This window comes from Limulus polyphemus, unplaced genomic scaffold (genome assembly GCF_000517525.1).
Source record: "Limulus polyphemus unplaced genomic scaffold, Limulus_polyphemus-2.1.2 Scaffold833, whole genome shotgun sequence".
Lineage (NCBI taxonomy): Eukaryota > Metazoa > Arthropoda > Merostomata > Xiphosura > Limulidae > Limulus > Limulus polyphemus.
The window spans coordinates 166699-174776 of NW_013666443.1; positions in this window are offsets into that span (position 1 = coordinate 166699).

Consider the following 8078-nt stretch of genomic DNA (forward strand, 5'->3'; position numbering starts at 1 on the left):
TTTGGCTCAGGGTTAACACTTCCGACCTGCAAAACATAATCTGTTATGGAAATCACGACTGCATTAGAGACTTCCAGCCCGGCTCGGGAAGATCTCTCTTCGGAGGGGCTCATGACTCATTTTGGTGAAAGCCTATGGGAAGCTAGATCACCGATGTATCGTTTTTCGACGACCTAACCATAATTTGGACCTGTAACACAGAGACCTCTATGAAACTGAAGAATTAACAGATCTCTCCGGCATGGCTGAACCTGCCGAGAGCACAAGGGGAGCTACGAAGCACGTAAGTTGCCCCACCACGCCAAGGTGCTCGTACCAGGAGCATAATGGATCCATCATACACGACTTTAATAAGAGTCTAAAGTTGCAGACCAACACAACCATTGTGCACAGGTTGCTGGATTTCAAAGATGGGTCGTAGCCTTTAAGCTACTTATCACATCCCTGAGTGCAAAATGTCAACTCTGATGGTTTTTTGAACGTCTAATTTATCTGAACAACAACGTGGAGAGGAGAAATCTGCTATTTGTTGTCTACTTCAGGTGATCGGGTTTAGGTCTGATGACATTTTGGACAATGGTGCCCTACCCAAGTTGATGAAATTTGATTAGTAAAAAATCACACCTCTTTCAAATATATATATATCGTGCTATACTACAGCAGTGGTTTTGTGGCAAATAGCTTTCACTGTCTGCCTTGGCAAACTCAGAGCTTAGATCTGACTTTAATTGAACCACTCTGTGAAATTTTGAGATGTTGCCCGACAGAGATGGGTGAGCTGAGAAAACTTCCAAATGTCACTGCATTTCGATCTTCTTTATATGTATAAACAATTAGTAGCAAGTATCAGTAACAAAGTCCAGATTGTACATGTTTAAGATGGGGCCTTAGCTATGAAGTACATTATGCTGCTTCTCAGCTTGTGACGACAAATGCTTATCGTTTTATTATAGTGTTATGCCGTAATATGAATATGCAAGCACACATGAAATACAAAATATAATAAATAATTAAAATACAGTGTTTCATATTTACACAATTAAAATATGTTTATTAAGGCCTTCAACGGCTTACACTTAAAACATTTTGCGTTTCGACGTCTTCTACGTCATCTTCAGGATTGATATACAAAACATTTATTTTCAATACTTATGTTTATTACTTTTAATTGTGTAAATATGAAACGTTGTATTTTAATTATCTATTATATTTTAAAAATTACACAACGGCCACTAATTTGTACACATGCCCCCCAGTGGCACAGCGGTATGTCTGCAGACCTACAACGTTAGAATTCGGGTTTCGATACCCGTGGTGGGCAGAGCACAGATAGCCCATTGTGTAGCTTTGTGCTAAATTACAAACAAACAATTCGTACAGGCTTCATGATGCATAATTGAATGAAGATTGTAAACATAACTGCCTGTTATGGTAAATAATGTACGTGAAATACTATACTATATTATATAAAAATACTATAAGGACGTAGGCATAAATATATAAAATGGGTACTACTTTTGGAGAGGAAAGCAAAATATTGGCCGTGCAATATTGGGGAATGCCTCCTCGGAAACTATTCCTTTAAAACAGATATCTCAGCCTGATCAGTCAGAATATTGCCCTTGTAAGTCTTTAGATTTATATATATTTTTCATCTATAGTTCTCATTGACAACTTCAATTGAAAGGGAAGGTTGTGGAATGGAAACTTTCCACCTGAACGGCACCTTATGTGCAAGTAGGCTAAACGACCAAGAGAAGTGTGGGCGGTTAGCCAGCAGCATCCAAACTTTTGAATAAAAATTTTTAAGTGGAACATTTGGAAAAACTTTTCTTTTAAAGATATTTTTGAAAAAGGCCACTTTGGGTAAACTTTTAATGGCAAATTTCGAAAGAACTAAGAACTTTTCTTTCAATTACAAATTTTAAAACCCGAACATTTTTTTTCTCTTAATGGTAACTATGAAAAGAAATAAACTAAATAAATATATATTTCAATGATAAATTTGAAAATGAACGATTTGAATGAACGTTTGTTTTATTGACTCATTTGAAAAATCTATTCCGTCTATAACTTTCTGTAACATAAGCACTTGGAAGATGAAGCTTTGATCAAAAGTCGTTTTTAATAGACCAAAAACACAGCACACGCACTCACAATTTTCATGATATTTACCCAAACTCTTGAAATAGATTGTTTAGACTAATGGCAGGTTTAATCTAACAACAACCCCATTTATAATACATTTGTTTTTCTGTCCTACCAAGCAGGTTATTAGTAAATGTAGTTAAATATATGACGTCATGAGTGTTAGAATTTGATTTATATAACAGGAGAAGATAGTCCCACTTCTTTAAAACTGCCTATTCTTACATCTCCGCAGAGTGTTGCTGACTATAGGAAGAACCCGGAGCTCAGGGCCAGGAAGCAATTAATTTTAGTGAGAGACAGACTGTCGATAAACTACTGGGCTGTAGGAAATGAATTTCAAGACACTTTTATGTTAGCGCAGTACAGCTGCTGGGCAATTAAGCGAATGAGCACACCACCATGAGCTTCCTCCTGTGGTTTCTAAAGCTGTCTTATAATTTAAAAACATATTAAGTATTATAAAAAGATTACCGTATTTAATATTTTTAGTTTGGTATGAAAGATATAAGCTGGCTCTCAGAACTATCGTTATAATTATTTGCCTCACTGTTTACAAGATAAAATTCATCCCTGACTCTATTATTGGGATTAAGACTGAAAATATCGCTAACAGCAAAGGTATTCAACTCATAAGTCAACGCATTCTAATCATAAACCTAATTCTGATGTGTAATGACTTAAATAGACCTGGTTTGACCTGATGGTTGAGCGCTCGACTCAAAAGACCTCGTTGGCATTAGATATAACACATATAATGTAGTTGGCATATTATTACATTCCTATTTACTTTTACTCTTCAGTTCATATAATCACAACATTTATTTTATGGCAGTGTTTACTCCTAAATACACTAACGTATTAAATTAACTATATTAATTACTGGTTTAACCTTTTTATCAAATTTGATAGCTTGTTTTGACCAGAAGTTAATGATAACCGGAGATCGATTTTTATAAAAGATATATGTCCAAAGAAACCAGGTTTGATTTGTTTACGTCTTTTCTTTACAAAATCGAGTATACAATATCTAAAACAAGTGTAGTAAAATGTTTTCTAATATTTCACTGTAATTTTTTGTTAGGGTACAGGGACGTTGCCTAGCAACACACAAATAAGTCTGTATGTGCGATAGCACACTATCTATAAAGACTTTGAACTATTAGTAGTAAAACCTTATAGACCACCCTATCGTTCTAAAGATAGATATTGATTGATTAGGTTTTGAAAGCTCTATAACCTAAATTAAATTTTAATAGTTCGTGTTTTGGCATTCATGTAACTCTTCAGCTCAATTGTGATACCTCAGTTCGTGGAAATAGTCATTACCGAAAAAAGCAGTCAGCTTTATCAACAAAAATCTTCAGTAAAATCATTTTTCTTGTGGATAGTAGTCGAATTAAAAAATAAAATTTATTGATCATTTTTTAATCTCTAAAAAATACTATATCTGGTTTGTGTTGAATTTTGCGCAACGCTACACGAGAGCTATCTGCGCTAGCCGTCCCTAATTTAGGAGTGAAAGGCAACTAGTCATCACCAACTCTTGGGCTACTCTTTTACCAACGAATACAAATTACATACAATTACATACAAAGTTTGATTTGAGTTTCGCGCAAAGCTACGTGGGGGCTATTTGCGCTAGCTGTCCCTAATTTAGCAGTGAAAGACTAGAGGAAAGGCGGCTAGTCCTCACTCTTTTGCTACTCTTATGCCAACGAATAGTGGAATTGACCATCACATTATAACACACCCACGGCTGAAAGGGACGGGGATTCGAACTCGCGACACTCAGATTGCAAGTCAAGTGCCCAAACCACCTGGGCATGCCGGGCCACTACATTTACAAATAAACCTTTGTACATCACACCTAACTTGAGTATACTTATATATATATATATATATACATATATTCACGCATGTATTTTTAGTTTTTACAACTCATGGGTTTTCTAATAAAATTGTTTGTTTGTTTGTAATTAGGCACAAAGCTGCACAATGGGCTATCTGTGCTCTGCCCACCACGGGTATCGAAACCCAGATTATAGCGTTTTAAGTCCGCAGACATACCGCTGTACCACTGGGGGGCTTGTAATAAAATCAGCTTACATTTGCGGGGTTTACTGCACCGATACCGTACGGTTCTTTTCTTTTTTTTCAAGTTTGTGCGTCATACCAGTTTATGTTGGACATCGATGGTTTTAAATATTTTTATAGTTATTTGTTTATAAGTTGGACTTTGTTTCAGAACTTAAACTTGGAAATGACAGACACGTTGAATTTTTATTAGTTTATATATGTATACAAAATAATCAACTCTTCACATCGTGTGTATTCCAGTCTTATCATCTTATTTTTTCCACGTGTAACTCTAGAGACCTGTGACCTTTAACATAATAATCTCTGGTTATACTGTACAGAAATGTCATTAGCAAATGTGAATTTTGACAGTGTGAAAGATATAACCCATAAATTCTGATTATAGTGGGAATACTAGGTCTTATCGCGCTTGCAGTATCGTGGGAGTTATCAACAAAATGACCTCAGGATCATAACTTTGATGTATGTTATGGCTGATTAGAAAGGAGAATAAATTAAACATTAATCCTTAGCTATTTCAAGTCGTTGGGAGTTTTTTTTACTAGTTTTACGAACATTCGTCATGCTAGCATCTTGTTCAAATGTAATAAACTATTGATAGCGAATAAAAATATCGAATTGAAACATAAATGTTCTATTACTAAAATTCCCTTTATAAACAACATCTGTGGCAGACCAGAAGTTATGATCTTTAAGAGTGATTAAATATTGTCAGCCGCTTTATGAGAATGAGTAACTACCAGCATAATTCTATCAGTCAGTCAGTACAAGTGTCGCGATCAGACGCTTTAAACTTAAACAAAACAAAATAACACTTGTAGTTTTCTACTAGTTATTGTTTCTTCTAGTTTCTGAATAAATTGAACTTTTTGAGGAAGTCAAGCAGCAAGAACAGTTGTTGTTGTTGTTTTTAGCGCAAAAGTACACACTGGTCGACCTACGTTTTGTCCAACGAGGGAAATCGAACCTCGGATTTTAGTCCAATCCGTAACCTTATCGCTGACACGCCGGGAGACACAACAAGAAATAGCTCCTGTTTTACGAAACAGGACAAAAACTACAGTTTCATATTTAATATTTCAGTTTAATTATTCACTTAAGTTTTTGTAACATTTAAATATTCAAAATAATTATCCATGTAAAACATGCAGTTTTAGATGGAAATTGGTTGCCTTTACAAGTTAATAGTTTCAATTTATACAATTGCGAATTACTATCGTGTTTGTTTTGTCACAGACTATCATGCCTATCGTATTTTCCTTTGTTTGACAACCGTAACATGTATGTTATCTCTTTAGCTTTCCACGTGTATTTAGAAGCTAAGTGTATCGACATAGACTTATTAGGAACGAATTAATCTATCAAGAATCCTATCTGTTTGTCCAATTTTGTTCGACTTGGAAGGCCTTTAATATGATATTTTTGTCAAGTAAAGTCTTATCATACTAGTAAATCCCGGCTGGTCGTCTTAAAGGATAAATGGTTTATTGTTTCACCTTATCTTTCGAAGTGACTTAAAAATAATGTGGACAAACTTTTTAATTAAGAAATACTATCTTTCATGTATATAGTTTTGCAGTTTTATGAGTTTTAAATTTATTACAGAGTTGAGAAGTTTTATCGAAGTGAAAACATATATGTTTGTTATTTAAGAGGTCTAAAAGTAATGAATGTAAACGTGAACGTGGAGATACTGGATACTCTTATATATATGCATTGCAATGGTTTACCGTACTTGAACCACCAGTACTATTGATACGATCTTGCAGGGTCTGGTAAAGTAAACATGATAATGTATATCTTTAAAAGCAAGGCCATTTGATCTCAGTCCATCTATGACTTATCAGTCTGGTGTGATCGTGAAGAGTTACATTACAAACGTACTTCCAGCAAGTAGCAGCCTAACTAGAAAAAGAAGCAACAGAAAAAAAAAACAACAACATGAAAACAGCAAGAGCTTTTATCTTGTCTCAGTTCTATTTTTTCTGCTGTTGACGTCACTTGTCAAAAACGGTGTTTGTTTTCACTTTAAACCCCAAGAAATGCTTTATTTACTCTTCTCAAATTTGTTTTAAAGGGCATCTGTTTCGCAGCCCCTCTCCTGTCCCCGTATGTTTGCAGTGATGAACGAGCAATATTTATTTTTTGTTTGTTTTAATTTAAAATGTGACCTATGTTACGTAGATCCTGGATGTACAGTGTTAGTTGTACAGTTTTATTCACAAAATATTAAAGCACTCATTTGTTATTTGAAGGAAATTTTCTAGATTGTACTAAGTAAACAAAACATAAATTAGTTGATGTAGTATAGGTAAGGCGGGAAAATAAATCAAGCGGCATACAACTGAAAAGTATATCATTATTTATATTTCTTTTTTTCAGGTAAATAACTGTGGATATTCAAAGAGATGTTTATCTTCTAGCAACGAAAATATTTATTAGGTTTTATGCGTTGCTTTCAATGTATAAAGTTTATTTTTAAAAGAGAATGACCTTCGTTTCTAGATTAACTGATTTAACTTATTTCCACAACTGAAATGGGCAGAGGGAAGAGAAAATAACTCTTCCCTTTTAACCAAAGTTAATTCCTGTAAGGTATATATTAAATTCATCTCCAATTCCGACATTATGCCGTAATGAATAAGAGCAAATTTCTGGAATTATTTTAACTGTGTCAAAAATGTGTCCTGAGCAGAGAGCATAGCTCGCAAAACAGTAGCAGGTACGTAGCTTATGGCTAACGTTACACTGTACTAGCATAGTAACACTACGTGTTTGGATACTTTTGGCAGGACACTTGGTATATATGCTCAGGACACTTGGGATATATACTCAGGACACTTGGTATATATGCTCAGGACACTTGGTATATATATGCTCAGGACACTTGGTATATATGCTCAGGACACTTGGTATATATGCTCAGGGCACTTGGTATATAATATAGGTTACGATAGGTATGTGGTGCAGCCAATTGGTCACAACTTTAGAAGACGTGGCTTAACTTATTGAATAAATCGCTTTAGATAGTTCTTAATTTGTCGTGTATAATTAAAATCTTAGCTTAGGAAAGGCTAGTTATGATATTTATACTATTATGTTCAAACTATGAATGAGTTGCTTGTGATTTCTGGACAGAATATTGTTCTGCTAGTAAAACACATTGACCTGCTGAATAGAATACTCTATCTCTCTATTAAAATGTATACATTTAGAGTCTCCGGCTATTCATGGGCATTTAGACTTGCGTATACTTCATAGGTAGTTCTCAGTTTTGTGTAGAAAACAGACCACATAAAGTTAATCGTGTCACTACCATTCATTGTCACATGACAAACACAATTAGGGTCAAACATGCCTACCTTTAATCACATAAAAAAAAAGGTCTACAACTTAACGATCGCCTTAAACAGATATTTCCTGAAGTTCCTGTTGTCTCCTTCCGAAAAAGTAGAACTCTAAAAGATACCATTGTTCACACAAAAGTGAATTACATCCAACCCAAAAATGGTTGTCGTCCATGTAATAAACCCCGTTGTCAAACCCGCAAGTTCATAAACACCACTGACTCATTTTCTGACAAACACAATCAAAGAAACTTTAAAATATCCAAAGGAATAACTTGGGAAACAAAAAAAAAAACACCATTTACCTTATACAGTGTAAAAAATGCAATTACCAATATGTAGGACATACACAAACAACTCTTAAAGAACGTTTCAACAACCATAAAGATTCTATTAATACCGAAAAAGATCCACCTGTTGTCAGTCATTCCATTAACGATGTTAGTTTCATCAGCATTGAAACAGGATTCAAAACTAAAGCAG